Source organism: Carcharodon carcharias, chromosome 3 (genome assembly GCF_017639515.1).
Source record: "Carcharodon carcharias isolate sCarCar2 chromosome 3, sCarCar2.pri, whole genome shotgun sequence".
NCBI classification, from domain to species: domain Eukaryota; kingdom Metazoa; phylum Chordata; class Chondrichthyes; order Lamniformes; family Lamnidae; genus Carcharodon; species Carcharodon carcharias.
In genome coordinates, this window is record NC_054469.1 from 107,646,114 (window position 1) to 107,663,947 (window position 17,834).

The following is a 17,834-nucleotide window of genomic DNA, read 5'->3' on the forward strand; positions in this document are numbered from 1 at the left end:
CGAGGATGCTACCCTGAGGAACTCCTGCAGTGATGTCATTGAGTTGAGATGACTGACCTCCAACAACCACAACCATCTTCCTTTGTGCTAGATATGACTCCAGCCAGTGGAGGGTTTTCCCCCGATTCCCATTGACTCCCGTTTTGCTAGGGCTCCTTGATGCCACACTCGGTCAAATGCGGCCTTAATGTCAAGGGCAGTCACGCTCACCTTACCTCAGGAGTTCAGCTCTTTTGCCCATGTTTGAACCAAGGCTGTAATGAGGTCAGGAGCTGAGTGACCCTGCCAGAACCCAAACTGGGCGTCAGTGAGCAGGTTATTGCTAAGCAAGTGTCGCTTGATAGCATTGTTGATGACCCCTTCCATTACTTTATTGATGATTGAGAGTAGACTGGTGAGGCAGTAATTGGCTGGGTTAGACTTGGCCTGCTTTTTTGTACAGGACATACCTGGGGAATTTACCACGTAGCGCGGCAAATTCTGGAGCACAGGACTTCAGTACTATTGCCGGAATATTGTCAGGGCCCATAGCCTTTGCACTATCCAGTGCATTCAGCTGTCTCTTGATATCACGTGGAGTGAATTGAATTGACTGAAGGCTGGCATCTGTGATGCTGGAGACCTCCGGAGGAGGCCGAGTTGGATCATCTACTCGATACTTCTGGCTGAAGATTTTTGCGAATGCTTCAGCCTTATTTTTTACACTGCTGTGCTGGGCTCCTCCATCATTGAGGATGGGGTATTTGTGGAGCCTCCTCCTTCAGTGAGTTGTTAAATTATCCACCACCATTCATGACTGGGTGTGACAAGACTGCAGAGCTTAGATCTGATTCGTTGGTTGTGGGATTGCTTAGCTCTGTCTATCACTTGCTGCTTATGCTGTTTGGCACACAAGTAGTCCTGTGTTATAGCTTCACTAGGTTAACACCTCATTTTTAGGTATGCCAGGTGCTGCTCCTGGCATGCCCTCCTGCTCTCTCCATTGAACCAGGGTTGATCCCATGGCTTGATGGTAATGTGTTTGAGTACAATTCTGCTGCTGCTGTTAGCCCACAGTGCCTCTTGGATGCCCAGTCTCAAGTTGCTAGATCTGTTTGAAATCTATCCCTTTTAGCCCAGTGGCAGTGCCACACAACACGATGGAGGGTATCCTCAAAGTGAAGGCAGGACTTCTTCTCCACAATGACTGTGGGGTGGTCACCTGCGGGAGGTAGGTTGGTGAGGATGAGGTCAAGTATGTTTTTCCCTCATCATCTGCCTCAGACCCAATCTAGCAGTTATGTCCCGCTTGGTCAGTACTGGTGCTACTGAGCCACTCTTGGTGATGGACATTGAAGTCCCCCACCCAGAGTACATTCTGCACCCTTGCCACCCTCAGTGCTTCCTTCAAGTGGTGTTCAACATGGAGGAGCACTGATTCATCACCTGTGGGAGGGCGGTAATCAGCAAGAGGTTTCCTTGCACATGTTTGACCCGATGCCATGAGACATCTGTCTGACTGTATACCACTGTCACTGTATACTAGCTGCCAGTGGGACAGGACATACCCCATTATCTGTAAGGTATGATTTCGTGAGGATGACTATGTCAGGTTGTTGCTTGATTACTCATCTACTCCTCATGGACAAGCCAAAGACTGATTCGTACATGTTTTTTAACTTTTATTTTTGGACGCAATTTCTCATTTCTAATCTGTGTGTATGTCTGCTGCATTTTTATTATTTTTTTTCTGGCATTTAGTAACTAATAAACTCACTCTTTCTTTGACTCAAGAAAGCCTAGTTAAATTGGCTCCTTTTAAAACATGAATACATTTGGACTTGGAAAGGGTATCGATGAGGGAAGGAGTCCTTTTTAAATTTAGCTTGTTGTGACCAGCCAAGGAGGTTGAATAAAGAAGGGGAGCCAGTTCATCCCACCTTATCTGGGAGCATAACAATATAGGGTACCTCGTCCGGGATCATAACAAATAGGGAGAACCTTGCCTGGCAACTAGTTGTAACACCATGTTGGGATGGTGTTGGTTACAGAACATGTCTGTTAAAGAAGCCTTCATAGTCTTCTGAATGTTAACAGCAAATCTTTATTGACTACTTGTAACTATATACAAAAATAAAGCAAAGGATATAGGCAAGGAGCTATCTCCATATTTAGGTCTTAACATGTCTCTGTTCAGCATCACATTGACCCTAGATCTGGATCATGTGCCTTCTTACATCACTGTGTGGGTGGTACTGTACTCAGTCCTACATTAAGCCTGTATGTGCCAGACCCTTATACTACACCCCCTAGGGCAAACTCTTCTCTCTAACTGCCATTATATTTAACACTTTCTCTTTCTGTGGTCTAAGAGTTTTCAATAATGGTGACCCTTCCCTCATTTAGCCTCATGCCATACTAGCTGCATGTCATATTTAATTTGAAAGGGAACAACAATAATGTTACAGGCTTGTGAGAACACGGGCCTCATATGAAACTACACATGCCAGTATGATAAGAAGCAAAGGAGGCCTTGTCCCTAAAAGAGGGTGATCAAAAAACCTTTTAGTGGTAAAGTTATTTGAGAGAGTGGCTTTAGTAAAGAAGATGCTTCAGTGTTTGGAAGAGTTTCTCTTTGCAGAAGTGAGTTTTTATAACAGAGGTCAGAGAGGATGTATATTGGTACCAGAGCCTGGACTTACCTTGACTCTTCCTGTGAGGTCACTGAAGCTCTTTCAGCATTGTATAGCAGTTCTTGTGGTAATGGAGGTTTCACTGACTGCCTCTGCTGCTTCCCTCCAGGCAACCTGCATCGTGGGACCTCTTACACTCCCTGCCCATCAGGCAGTGCCTCCTCATCTTCCTTCCTACCAGCAGGAACTGCACTGGCACACCAGAAAATCTAATGGCCTTTTCAATTAGTGGCAGCTGTGTGGTTGCTGCTTCTGCCATCTTGCTGAGAAGTAATGTTGCCCTTGAACTGGCTGCAATGGCTCTCTCCAAGAGGAGCTGCCAATCTCGTATTCATGCCATTGCTAACACTGCCTGTTTCCACCACCGTAACATCATCCAACTTTGCCCCAGCCTCAGCTCATCTTCTACTGAAACCCTCAATGATGCCTTCATTACCTGCCGGCTTGACTATTCCAATGCGCTCCTGGTTGGTCCACATGTTCTACCCTTTGTAAACTTAATATCATCCAACTCTCCGCTGCCTATGTCTTAACTCACACCAAGTCTTGTTCCCCTTTGACCCTTGTGCTTCCCGTCATGATTTTTTAAAATTCTGATCCTTGTTTCAAATCCCTCCATGGTCTCATCTCTCTCTATCTTTGAAATCTCCTCTAGCCCCATGGCCCTCTGAGGTATTTGCACTCCTCTAATTCTGCCCTCTTGCTCATCCCTGATTTTACTTGGTCCACCACTGATTGCTGAGCCTTCAGTTTCTTAGGCCTTAAGCTCTGAAATACTCTCCCTGCACTTCTCTGCCTCTCTACCTCACCTTCCCCCGTAAGGCATTCCTTAAAACCTAGCTCTTTGATCAAGATTTTTGTCATCTGACCCAATATTTCCTTATGTGGTTTAATGTCATGCTTAATATTATGCTCCCATGAGGTACCTTGGGATGTTTCATTATATAAAAGGTGCTATATAAATATATGTTGTTGTTCTTATAAGCCTGCATTTGAAAAAGTTTGATAAGGGTTAGGATCACTCTACTGTAAATCCAGAAATACCAGTAAAATCCAGGTTATGAGCTCTTAAATTGAGAGTTCATTGTATTCAAAACAAATTCAGAGCGCTTTATAATAAGGTAAAAGGTGTGTAGATTCCTGCAGAAAGTAGAGAGAAATGGAGAAACTAGGATTGGGAACATAAGACATTGTTAAAAAAGAGGGTTTGAGGAGGTTTTTAAGGCAGGGTAGGGATGACTGACAGATGAGTGACCATCAGTAGTGGAACAAGGAAGGTTTTGTGTTACAGGAGAATGCTGGGACACAAGTCAGTAGGTGACTGTTAAGGTAACATGAAAGATTCACAAATAAGGATGAGAAATTTGAAATCAAAACACTGATGCACAAGGAAGTAATGGAGTTTGGAGAGGATATGAATAAACGTTGTGTGGGACTTTAGTGAAGCCATATATCAGGTACATGATAATAAACATCCAGAAACGCTACTTCAAATTTACTTATGAAAATAGAACAAAGGGCACAAGTTGAACCCACCAAAGGAGAAATTTCAGATTGATACCAACATACGGAATGGAATGCTGGATGTAGTATTTTCTACTTCCCCAAAGGGGCAGCTATTAGATTGTGCCTGCAGGACCTGCCCAATGAGCAGGCAGGAAACTCAAATCAAGTTAAAGTTTGGGGCTTATCAACATTTTTCTGGCCAGCTGCATGCACCAATTGGACACACCGTAGCAACTGGCTAGTTTCCTTTGGCAGGAGAACAGCTGTTTGTAGTACACAGCTGGCCAGCAAGTAAGGTTGCTGGCAGGGGGCATTGGGAGCATTTATCTGGGCCAGAATTTTACGTTGCAGGAGCGGGCACGCAGCCGACCTGACCTTGCGCGAAGTTGCGAGAGAAATCGTCGGGCATGTGACCCAATGTCATCGCGCCATCGTTCCATAATATGGCAGCGGGCATGCATGGGAGTTGGACCACTAACAATTAAGCAGGCAATGAAGCCCATTAAAAACACAATTGATTAAAACTTTACGTGGCCAGTGCAGTTTTGCAGTCAGCACACGGGTCACATGGCCAAGCAGCCATTCCGTTTTTAAGTGAAGCTCAATCCAGGGTGGGATTAAAGTCAACCAGAGCTGTGGCTCTGTGAGGAGGTAGGAGTTTAGGTGAGAGTTGGTTGTAGGTTCTTTTCTGACGGTTATTTGCATTTTCTGTGTTTTCTGGGGGACTTATCGGTTTACAAGATTTCTTAGAGGCTTTCTGCCGAGTGCATCCTTCAGGGAACTATACTGTGCCATTTGTATTCCGGAAAATGGAGATTGTCTACTCCACTAGAGACACCTCCTCCTCTGAGGAGGAGAGGGCCAGAAGGGAGAGGAGGGCTGGTGTCTGCAGGCAGTGTCCCAGAGAGTGACTTGTGGAAAGAGAGGCGCAGCCACATGGGGTGCAGGGCCAGCAGGAAGTGCAAGATGGAAGGGTCCACAGAAGATGCTGTTATCCTGCAGCGAGAGTTTACAGGCAGCGCTCCAACTACCTGGGCATGTTGGAGATCCAATCCTGAAGGAGGCTTCGCCTCCAGGGAGACTGTGACCTCCATTTGCTACATGATTGGCCCAGAGTCCACCTCAAACTGTGTCAGTGGCCACCTGATGCCAGGTAACAGTGGCCCTGAACTTTTTCACCTCTGGTTCCTTCCTAAGGTCCTAGGAGATCTATGTGGTGTTTCCCAATCTGCTGCCCACAGCTGCATCAAGCTGGTCACTGACACTCTGTTCAGACGGGTGATGATCCTCATTCATTTCCAGACTGACAAAGCCAGCCAGGCTGAGCGAGCCAGAGGCTTCGCTGAATTCCCCGCATCCAGGGTGCCATAGATTGTACTCCCATCACTGTATAGGTGCCAGCGGGTAAGCCAGGAACCTTCATCAAAAGAAAGAGCTTTCACTTCATCAACGCGCAGATTGATTGTGACCACAGGACACAGATTTTGCAGATCTATACCAGGTACCCAGGCAGCTCCCATGATGTGTACATCCTGCGGCACTCCCACGGCTTTGATAGGGTAGATGCTGAGAGGTTATTTTCCTGGCTGAGGAATCTAGGACATAGGGGCACAGACTCAGGATAAAGGACCGATCATTTAGGACTGAGTTGAGAAGATTCTTCACTCAGTGTTGAGAACCTTTGGAAATCTCTGCCCCATAGGGTTGTGGATGCCACAGTATATTCAAGGCTGTGATACACAGGTTTTTTTGTCTCTCATGGAATCAAGGGATATGGGAAGTAGGCAGAAAAGTGGAGTTGAGACAGGTCAACCACGATCATTTTGACAGTCAAAGCAGGCTTGAGTGGCTGTATGGTCCACTCCTGTTCCTTTCTTATACAGAATTTACTCCATAGGTAACTCTTGTGCAGTAACATGAGCCCTCATATTTCTTCACTCTCAATAGGTTATTCAACCATTAATGGAGTTTAAAGGTTCTGAGAATGTGTAGTACCTGGACATCACACACACCACCAATGGCTATCATAGGATCACAGGCATGCTGACAAAATTACATTGTAATTATAACATTGAGCTACACTCTTTTACTATTTTAATTTAATTTTCATTAATATTATTATACATCTGCAAGAACATATAGGACTGAAAATGGGCTTCCCTGGATTTTGAGCACAGAGGTCATGATTTGCGACCTGCCCATGCCCATGCAGATCAGGTTGGATTGGCCACACAATTTTTGTGTATTGATCATCTGCATGATTTCAGCGCTGGCCTGAATAGGTTTATCGCTGATGTGTATTCTTCCAGGCTGATTGCAGAGTGGGGGTGCGCGGGGTGTGCCGATTGAGTGGAATAGCTCACCTGTTCTCCTAAGGCAAGCTGCACCATAAAGGAAAGCTGTATAAAAAGATTGCTGCAATGAAAAATATTGCAAATTGGACACCTGGGCAGACAGGGTTCCAGAGTGATGGATGCAGCACTTGAGGCATTAGTGGTGGAGATCAAGAAGAGAGAAGCCATAATTCTGCAGGGATGGGGAGGGCAGCAGCACTCCTTGGCACTCGAGGCTCATGCCTAACATCCAGAGACTACACCTCACCCTCACATACCTACCGATGCTGCCAGCCTCAGATCCACCACTCACTGCCTCCATATAGATCCAGCTATTTAGCTGTGGCCGGCACATCACTCAAACATGTCAGCAATCACTGACATCCTGCCCTCTCTCTCACAGGACAAGGTGGTTCACAATAGAAAGGAATGGAACAGAGTCAGTCAAGGACACCTGCATCTCCTACCCTTACAGATGAGATGGTTCTCTGAAACACGGGGCTGGCTGCTGAGTGGCCTATGGTAGCTGCTGTCTCTGAGAACGTTGAGAATGATGGTATGTTCCTCTCTTCTGCGCTTTCTCAACTCTGAGTACAACCTTCTTCTGCTATCTGGCATGATGAGCAAGCTGCTGATGGTGTGATATCTTTGTTTCTGTGGCCCCACCTAAGCAACACAATTTGCAACTCCATTTGTCTTCCTTTACCAAGAGTTTCTGCTGCTTTTAATGAAAGTGACACTGGAGAGAACTATGTGTGGATTGAATTAGTCTTCCAAATGTCACTTTCGCTTATCACTAAGAACTGGATTAAGGGAAGCAGAACTGGATTACAGGAGGCAGAACTGGATTATGGAGGTTTGCTTCCCACTCCAATCCCCAATCCCTTCCGCTCACTCCAATCTAACCGTTCTGAGTTCCTGCTTGCAAACGTGCATGAACTGCCACCTGCCCAGCCACAGGGAATAGAGAGAGAGAGAGAGAGATAGCAACAGCAGAGCAGTGGTGAAGAGGGCCATCACTTGATCTGATACTCACATCCACGAGATCAGAAACTGACATTGCACATACCTTAGAGGTTAATATAGAGTTTGGGATCAGCATGTGGTGGCTCATCCAGCCGGGTCAAGGGTCAATGATAACTCATTTGCCAGCTCACCGGAGGCTAAGATAGCAGGTGAGTGCTACTGCACAGGACTCAGATGAGGACGTCGATAGGGCAGCATACAGGAGAACCCTAATGGGCATGCACACCGAAATGCATTGGTTGGCCTGCCAGACAGCCTCCTATCATTGTCAAACAGCATGGAGGAATCCAGCTCCAACTTGGCAGAGGGAATTATATGGAGTGTTCCCTTTTGCAGCCTCTTCTCCATCCCCTTGTTGCGTTGCAGACCCAGAAGCCCTGCAAATGTAGCCTCCATACCTGTTGCAGCCTTTGTGTGGACAGATCACCAAATCTCTGCAGTCCCCCACCCTTAACATCCTTAGCAACACCTGGCAATTCCAGGAACTCACCAAAGAATACCCAAAAATATTCCAAATTACCTCCTTATTTTGCAGTAGAAAAAGCTCCAAACAAATCACCTTACTCACAAGCTGGATATCTGCTCCTTTAAATAATGGCCGTGCATGGCTCATCTTGCTCAGAGTTCACAGCAACGACATTGTCTGCACACAAAGTTCAGGACATGGCCTCCATAACACAGTTACAAACGGTACCAAGGGCAGCAGTTTCTTGCCGACCTTTCCTCTGTCTGCATATAAAATTGAATTCACCTCCCTCTTGAGCCTTCTCTTCATCTTCAAAGGTTCATTTAGAAGTTGTTAAACAACTTGGCAAAGGTACAGCTAAGCAACCACACCTCACACAAACAGATAAAACTGATGCTTCCTCTATCACGCAGGTCATCCCTTGATTTCCAGCATTAGTTTCAATCCCACAATAGTACTACTTGGCAGTTGGGGTGAAGAATTGCAATATAAGCTGCTATCTTGAACAGGCTTCATTTAAAAACATTTGCCCTAAATCCCTGTGGATGATAGTTAACATTCCATCCCAACACGCCAAAATGTATATTCTCACTTATCAACCTTTGTTTCTATACAGCCACCTAGTTGTTGATCCATTACCTCTTGCTATTAAACATCTATTGTCTTAACATTATTGTGGCTTCAATATTAATACCAGGTAGAGGGATTGTTGCCCTGATGCCAAGGATGTCCTGGTAGTTCAAAGGTTCAGTTAGTCATTCAGCTTAACCAATGTGACTGTATTAATTACCCCATCTCTGCAAGCATTTCTGTAACATCCACCCACTGGTAAACAATCACCAGTTGGTGTCAGTCAATATATGTCTCCACCTTCAATACCAAACGAATGTAAAACAGAATGGGCACTCGCATTCCGTTACAGGGAATACGCTTCTTAAGGTTGGTGAACTATAAAGCTTTTCTACTCCTATCTCTTGAATTTCTATGTGGTGTGCTCTGTGCCCCACCAGTACTTCCTCCTCCTGGTCCTGTGCAGGGGAGGCAACAAGCCAGGTCCTTGTTATGCGGAAAATTGTTTAGGTGGGCTCTGAGAGGAAAGTGTATATTGACACCATTCTCCCTCCTCAGGACCAATGGCAGATTACTCCTGTGTCTCTGCGGAAGAGCAGCTTGGTGGCTATCAGTGATGCCTTGCAAGCTCATGTCTGGAAGCCGGTAGAAATATTGGTGGTCATAATATGCAAGGTCACCACTTTGGGCCAGCTTGGCCATCTTTGTGCACCTGATGCAACTTCCTAAGAGGCAGCCAGACTCTCAATGACTGATTGTATGGTTGTATGGTTGAAAATCCCTGTGACATCACTCCACCAGTGTTTGAGATAGACCCCTCTATCCACTTTGCTATTGTGGAGAATATGCCTGCCAGGTCTGCCAGTACATTGCTGCTGGATCTCCTTTTCCTTGATACCCCCTCCCTCCCCCATGCCCAGATTCACCATTACTGTCCAGCTGAGCAGAGCTTGAAGAGGATTACGCCTTCCAAAGTAAATTCTCCACAGCTTCCCTGCCACCACTCTCTACTCATGCTCACTTGTGCTGTGCCAATCTCCAGGTGACATCCCATTTAAGTGTCTACCAGGTCTTGCCTATGCGCTCATATCTGCTCAGCTGCAAGATATGTATCCTAATGCTCTGTGGACCTGAGTTCGGAAGATGTTGAAATTCAAATACAATAAGAATCTTGAATTAAATGTCTAATAATGACTATGAAAACATTGTTGATTACCATTGACCAGAAACTGAACTGAACTAGCCATGTAAATACCGTGGCTACAAGAGCAGGTGAGTAAATCACCTCCTGACTCCTCAAAGCCTGTCCACCAAATCTTAACCCACATACAAATGTTTGAAACAGTACTCAGTCTAAGTGATTAATCTTTCAATTTCTGATGTGTTTCTGATTTGAGTTTTTTGGGGGTATAAGTCAAATGGGCGTAGAAGGAAATTTGAGTTAAGAATTTTGGTTTAGACCATAAGTATTGTGATAATTGTTCTTTTAATATCTTTCATGCAACTGACTAGTTAAGATAGAGTGTAGTTATTAGTATTCATGTTCTTTGATTTTTGCATGGAAAAATAATTTTGTTTTAAACACTAAAAAAAAAATCTATAGGGCACAAGCCAGAAGTGTGATGGAATATTCTCCACTTCCCTGGATGAGTACAGCTCCAACAACACTCAAGGAGCTCAACACCATCCAGAGCAAAGCAACCTGCTTGATTGGCATCCCATCCACAAGCAATCACCCCCTCCACCACTGGCAGCAGTGTGTACCATCTACAAGATGCACTGCAGGAACTCACCAAGGCTCCTTCGACAGCGCTTTCCAAACCCACGATCGCTAGCACCTAGAGGAACAAGGGCAGCAGATCCTGACTTGGAAATAAATCGCCATTCCTTCGCTGTCACTGGGTCAAATTCCTGAAACTCCCTCCCTGGCAGCACTGTGGGTGTGCCCACACCACATGGACTGCAGCGGTTCAAGAAGACAACTCAAGGGGCAATTAGGGATGGGCAATAAATACTGGCCTAGCCAGTGACACCTACATGCCATGAATAAATTATTTTTAAAAATTCTGCATTCTCTCCTGCAAGACTAGCACCATAGCTCTCTGAGTGGCACTGAGGCATCTGATGAGTGCAGTGCATTTTGTGAGAGTGATGGTGAGCAATGTAGCACAAGTAGATTGGCCTGCATTTGAGGGATCTGTTGACAATGCCATTTGAGAATAATGGGAACTGAACTGATTTCAGATTACATGACAATTGGGATGACTGGCAGTGGTGGAGAAAGGAAGGAGATGAGGATGAGAGGATATATAGAATTATGGGCTGGATTTTTGTGGAGTCAGGAAGACTCCACAGAGCTTTAGAAATGGCAGGTGGGACCCAGATGCAGAAGTCCAGACCCTATTTCCAACGCATTTTTTCCAATAAGGGAAAGAGGGCAGGGAGTGATTCACAAACTCAGCAGGGTCATTTGAAATTAGTGCTGAGTTCAAACAGGCCCCATTTTGGCTGTTGCACGGGCCTTCATAGGCAATGTGGGAGTCACGAATTGTTGGAGTAGACGTAAATAGTCCTGAAGGTTGGATAGGTCTGTATAACTGTCATGATCTGAAGTTTTTTAAATGCCCCTTTCTTTAAACTTTTGAAAAAAAGGGTGAATTAGAAATAAAGCCTTGCTGGATTGTTTTGATTGACAGGCATAGGTTATAAAAATAGTAGCATCTGCCAATATAATTTTAATAAAGCTCTTTATTAATATTTTACTATCATTATGTCATTATGAATGCTTGGCTCAGTTTTAAAAGTGCATTTATCTCAGCAGGGTGTTCTGAATTCACTGTTTGATTTATAGCTTAAAGAGGCTATTAAAGAATTAGCTGTCTTTAATGTGGGGTCTCATAGATGCTTGTTTGTTTTTATAAGAGATTAATCACTTGTGGAGATTTAAAAGCTTTGAATGGATTTTATGAATGAGAGATTTTTTTCTGTATCAAGTGCATAGGAGTGAGAGCTGTGTTCGATTGTTAGAAGCATGTTCTTTTCATTTCCACATGGCTCCTGAGATATTCCCATGGTGGATAAAGGGTAATGTGTTATGGAGGTGACATGGTGGGTCTGAGGGGCTATCGGGGATGGGGGGATGAGTTGGCATGGAGGGTAAGAAGGGCCAAGGAGGGTGGGCAGAGGGAATGAGAAGATGCGAGGATGAGGGCTAGAGGGCCTAACAATTTCTAAACAACTGGGACAATGTCCTAGAGAATTGAGGTGGGCCTTCTAACCAGTCCGCCTTAACACTCGTCTATCCCCATGGCTGCCTATGTTCTGCTTCTGGGGTTGGCAGTCTATCCTGTACTCAACCAACAGAGTGAAGTTCATGCAGTGAGGCAGATCCGACAAGACAGGAAATTTCCCAACTCGAGCTATCCACATTGATGCCAAAAGCTGGCCAAATGTGTGCTATTGGAATTGAAGTGGGCGGGAGGAGTGTTGTGAATGTAATGTGAGTGGCAAGATAGTCATGGGGGTGTATTACAGGATTTGGTGCATCTCCAAATTTGCTTACCTTTCCTGAATTGGTCAGATCATTGAAACATTTGCAGAATTGGATCCATAACTGAATGTTGATGCTCCTGTGCTACCACCAGCCACTCCTTCAATGTGGCAGCAGTAGGTTTCTTTATAGCATTGTTGGGAAACATCAATTCCCTCCTGACCCTTACTGCACCCAGCAGAAAGTCAGAGAACCTAGGCCCAGCCTGTTCTCTCCTTCCACTTGCTAACCACTATCTTCCAAACTTCACACTTGCTTGTCCATTTCATCTGAGAACTGGGCCTTTAAATAGTCGAGGGAAATCGCATCTTGCTTGTTCGTGTCACACCTACTCACAGAAGTAAAATGGTAATCAAGCGTTCCCACGGAAGTCAACCAGGGAGCAAACAGGGGCCTGTAGCAGGGCCCAGGGGGAATGGAGTGAGCCCGAACAAACAGCAGGATCTGCTAGGGTAGCAAGCAAGAGATCCCTGAAGATCTTTAAAATTCTGTACTTCAGAGAGAGAGGAACGAAGAGAGTGAGACAGCAATAAACAGAAAAACAGCAGAAGAGGGAAACAAAAGGGGGAAAGAGGGGAAAACAGCAGATCAAGAAACTGTAATAGAGGAAGAGAAGAAACAAAGAGAAAATACAGCGACAGAGGGAGAGAGAGGAAATGCAGCAAGAGAGAAAAAGGGCGATAGAAAAAGACAAAAACTCGAGGAAAGAAAATCAACAACAGAGGGAGAGAGGGAAAACAGCAACGAAGAGGTGGGAGAGAATAAAAAGGGAGACAGCAACAGAAAGAAGCAGCTACAGAGAGAGGTTCCACAATCATTAGAAGGAGAAGTATGACAGAGTGAAACAGAACCACAGCAGCTGGTGGAATTTGAATTCAATCAATAAATCTGGAATTAAAAGCTGGTCTCAGTAATGGTGACTAGGAAATCATTGTCGATTGTTGGAAAAACCCATCTGGTTCACTAATGTGTTTTAGAGAAAGAAATCTGTGGTCCTTACCTGGTCTGGTGTACAGACACACAGCAATGTGGTTGACTCTTAACTGCCCTCTGATATGGCCTATCAAACAATTCAGCTGTATCAAACTGCTACAAAGTTTTAAAGGAATGAATTCAGATGGAACACCTGACATCGACCTAGGCACCGGAAACAACAACGGCACACCCAGCCTTTTTGACCATGCAATGACCTCTTTACTTAAAGTCTGGGTGATTGTGACAAAATTGGGAGAGCTGTCCCACAGCCTAGTCAAGCAATAGCTTGACATAGTCATACTCACTGGATCATACCTTATGGATAATATCTCAGACACCTCCATCACCATCCTTGAGCATGTTCTGTCCCATCAAAAGGACAGACCCAGCTGCCACAGTGGTATACAATTTGGAGGGAGTTGCTCTGGGAGTCCTCAACATTGACTCCAAACTCCATGAAGTGTCATGGCATCAGGTTAAAGATGGGCAAGGAAGCCTCCTGCTGATGACTACCTACTGCACCCTCAGCTGTTGAACACCAATTGGAAGAAGCACTGAGGGTGGCAAGAGCACAGAATGTACTCTGGGTAGGGGATTTTAATGTCCATCACTACGTGAATTGGTAGCATCACTACTGACTGAGCTGGCCAAGTCCTAAAGGCATAGCTGCTACACTGGGTCTGCAGCAGGTGGTGAGGGAACCACCAAGAGGGAAAAACCTACTTGACCTCATCCTCACCAATCTACCTGTCACATTTGCACCTGTCCATGACAGTATCAGTAGCAGTGACCACCACACAGTCTTTATGAAGACAAAGTCCTGTCTTCACATTGAGGGTACCCTCCATCATGTTGGATGTCATGACTATTTGTGCTAAATGATTTTGAACAGATCTAGAAACCAAAAATGACCCAGGGCCTCCAATCAAGCTCTGAAGAAACCTCTGAAGAAGAATCTGGAGGCACCTTCCTTGAACTCCTGTCACAGCGCTCACCCACACCCTCCACCAGTGCAGAGACACACACCTCGGTGGGGCCCAGCTTTAGGATAGCCTCAAGATCACAATCTGGTGAGCACATCACACTCTCTGATCCACAGCAGGCAATGGCAGGGACTCCCCAGGTGCCCGGCACTTGGAGAACTGCTGGAGGCCAGAAATCTGCTGATCCCAAGTCAGATGACAAACCTCTGGATCAGTCATCTCACAGTTGCTGCAGCTGCAAAGGCAAGCTCGGGAACATTAGGAAGGGATGTCCGCTGCACTCCTCTGACTATAAGGCACAATGGAGGAGTCCGTCCGCCATCACTCTGAGGAAGAAGCACTGAGATCAACACTGGTAGGATGGCAGCCACCATGGAGACCTTGGTCCAGGTTGTCATTCCTGCACTGCAATGCAGGCTTAACTGCATCGCTGATGGCATAGGTGACTTCCAACAGTGTGTATGCAAGAGGTGTGGTGGGCAGCCTGATCTCACTCTAGCTACCCTTCTCCTCAACGAGTCAGCCTGGGGTCCTCGGGCATTCATAGGGAGGAGGATCTGCAGATGAACACTCCAGGGCTGTCCATCCAGGTGACTGCGGGAGTGACCGGCCCATCCGAATCCCATCTTCCTGTGACCTCAGCAATTCTAGCTCCACAGGCTGAGGAGGGTGCCTCTGCCACAAAGCAGGACCCTGAAAAGAGGCCCGGACCCACTAAGTCTCAGCCCTCCAGAGGACACCTGCCAAGGTCATCACAGACAGGGCTGTCATCAGGCTGCCTCCACCTCCTCTATGGATGCCCGGGGAGAACCAAGACATAGTGGGAGGGTTAGGAAAGTTAAAGAGAAATAGTTGCACAGTCTGGGCACAGGTGTTAATCACATGTGCATAATGTTCAATATTGTCAATAAACTCCCAACAATATCTTCCTGCCTGTGGCTCCTTGCTCCATTTGAGTCACTCAGATGTGAAACCTTTCTGCACAAGATAAAGGCAGGTGTCTCAGACCAGAGCCTCTTCCTTGTGCTCTGTGCAGCCTTCAGACCAAAATGATGGTCCAGCCTCACACTCCCTGGACACGTTATTGATGTCTGCACCTCAGCAGTGCTGGTCATTGCTGCCAGAATGTAGTGGGCAGGCATTACAGAATTCTCTCATACTCTCTGTGTGCTCTCAGCACCTTTAAGGTGGGGCTGGCCCCCATCTCTTCAGCATCTGTGACCAGTGATGCTGTGCTCCTGAAGGGCTTAGGTCCTGAAGTCCGACAAAGGATCAGATGCTTCTAAAGTTTCATGCCTGTGCCTCTATGATATGACCCTGATCACAGAGCCCAATCGAGCTGCCCTCGGCCAGGCAGGAGTCAGACATTCTCAGAGGCTATGGAGTGAAGATCTATGGAGTGCCCACATTGCAGGTTGTCATCATCCTCCTGCAACTGAGTGACTATTAGGGCCTCCACTGCATCTCCATGACAGGACCATTATCACAGAGGGTATTGGTGCTGCTATAAGCCAGACTGGAGTCAAATGTTCACAGATGCAGTGAGGATCTATGGGGTCTCTTCACTACATGTCATCATCATCCTCCACAAATCTAACAGCTTTGAGGGCCTCCTGAGCACATCTGCCTTGTCAAGCCAGTGCAAGGGCCGCATCGCCGTCATCATTGCCTTTGAGGACCTCCTCACCTTCATCCCTGACGGCGTCCTCCTCATCGGAAGAGACCTCCAGCTCCTCCATCTCCCCCTCAGCCAGCTCCTCTCCCTGTTGCAGTACCAGATTGTAAAGGGCACAGCAGATGACAATGATGCGTGTCACCCTCTGTGGACTGTATTGCAGGGCTCCACCAGACTGGTCAAGGTACCGGAACTTCATTTTCAGAATCCCGATGGTCTGCTCCACCAAGTTGTGAGCTGCTGCATGAGCCTCATTATACCATCACTCTGTTGCAGTCTGAGGTCACCGCACGGGTGTCATCAGCCATGTCCTTGGCAGGTAGCCCTTGTTCCCAAGGAGCCAACCCTGCAGCCTCTGTGGAAGGCTTCAGGGGTCTGTGACCAACTGAGGATGTAGGAGTCATGTCCACTCCCTGGAAACTGTGCGCACACCTGGAGCATGTGTTTCTGGTGGTTGCAAACCAGTTGCACATTCTGTGAATGAAAGCCCTTGAGATTGACTGAGTTGACTGCGTGTTGTGACGGAGATCTGAGCGCCACGTGAGTGCATCCATGGCACCCTGCCCCCTGTGGCATACCCAAGATCAGGGAAAATATAATTGCTCTTGCATCCTGGCAATCTGGAAATTTTTCCAGGCATGTCGTGTCCCCAAAGAGCAAGACAAATCCAACTTAGCCAATTAGCACCCTGTCAGCCTTCTCTTGATCATCAGTAAAGTGATGGAAGGGGTCATAGACAATGCTCACTGATGCTCAGTTTGGTTTCTGCCACGGCCACTCAGCTCCTGATCTCAGTACAGCCTTGATTCAAACATGGACAAAAGAACTGAACACCAGAGGTGAGGTGAGAGTAACTGCCCTTGACATTGATGCCACATTTGACTGAGTGTGGCATCAACGAACCCGATTAAAAGTATAGTCAATGGGAATCAGGAGGAAAACTCTGCACTGGTTGGAGTGATACCTAGCACAAAGGACGATTGTTGTGGTAGTTGGATGCTGATCATCCCAGCCCTAGGACATCACTGCAGAAGTTCTTCAGGGTAGTATCCTAGGCCTAACCATCCTAGGCCTAACAAGCTGCTTCATTAGTGACCTTCCCTCCATCATAAGGTCAGAAGTGACCTTAATAGTTTGCTGATGATTGCACGATATTCAGCAACATTTGCGACTCCTCAGATACTGAAGCATTCGTGTCCATATGTAGCAAGACCAGAACAATATTCTGGCCTGGACTGATAAGTGGCAAGTAACATTCGTGCCACACAAGTGCCAGACAATGACCATCTCCAACAAGAGCACATCTACCCATCTCCCCTTGACATTCAATGGCATGCCTGAATTCCCCCATTATCAACATTATAGTGGTAGCCATTGACCAGAAACTGAACTTACCAGCCACATAAGTACTGTGCCTACAAGAGCAGGCCAGATTGGAAATTCTGCAGTGAGTAACTCACATCCTGACTCCCAAAGGCTATCTACAAGGCACAAGTTAGGAGTGTGATGGAATACTCCCCACTTGCCTGGATGAATGCAGCTCCCACAACACTGAAGAGGCTTGATGCCATTGAGGGCAAAGCAGTCCATTTGATTGGCACTCCATCCACCACCTTAAACATTCACTCCCTCAATCACTGACACACAGTGCAGTGTGTACCATCTTCAAGGTGCACTGCAGCAACTCACCATGGCTCCTTCGACAGCACCTTTCAAACCTGTGATCTCTACCACCTAGAAGGATAAGGGCAGCAGATGAATGGAAACACCAACATCTGCATGTTCCCCTCCAAGCCACTCACCACCTTGACTTGGAACTATATCACCGCTCCTGTCGCTGGGTCAAAATCCTGGAACTCTCTTCCTAACAGCACTGTGGATGTCCCTACACTGCATGGACTACAGTGGTTCAGGAAGGCAGCTCACCACCACCTTCTCAATGACAATTAGGGATGAGCAATAAATGCTGGCCCAGCCAGCAATACCCATATCCCATGAATAAGTAAAAATAACCTAAATAAATATTAAAAATACAAGAAACAACCAGAGATTGATTTTCCAATTAAAAACATAAATAT

The 17,834-nt window shown here is 46.2% G+C and overlaps 1 protein-coding gene across 1 annotated transcript in view; it reads left to right on the plus strand.

Annotated features, from left to right (window-relative positions):
* Positions 1 to 17,834, plus strand: part of gabbr2 (gamma-aminobutyric acid (GABA) B receptor, 2) — a 969,806-nt gene that overhangs the window by 941,918 nt on the left and 10,054 nt on the right. The window lies entirely within an intron of this gene.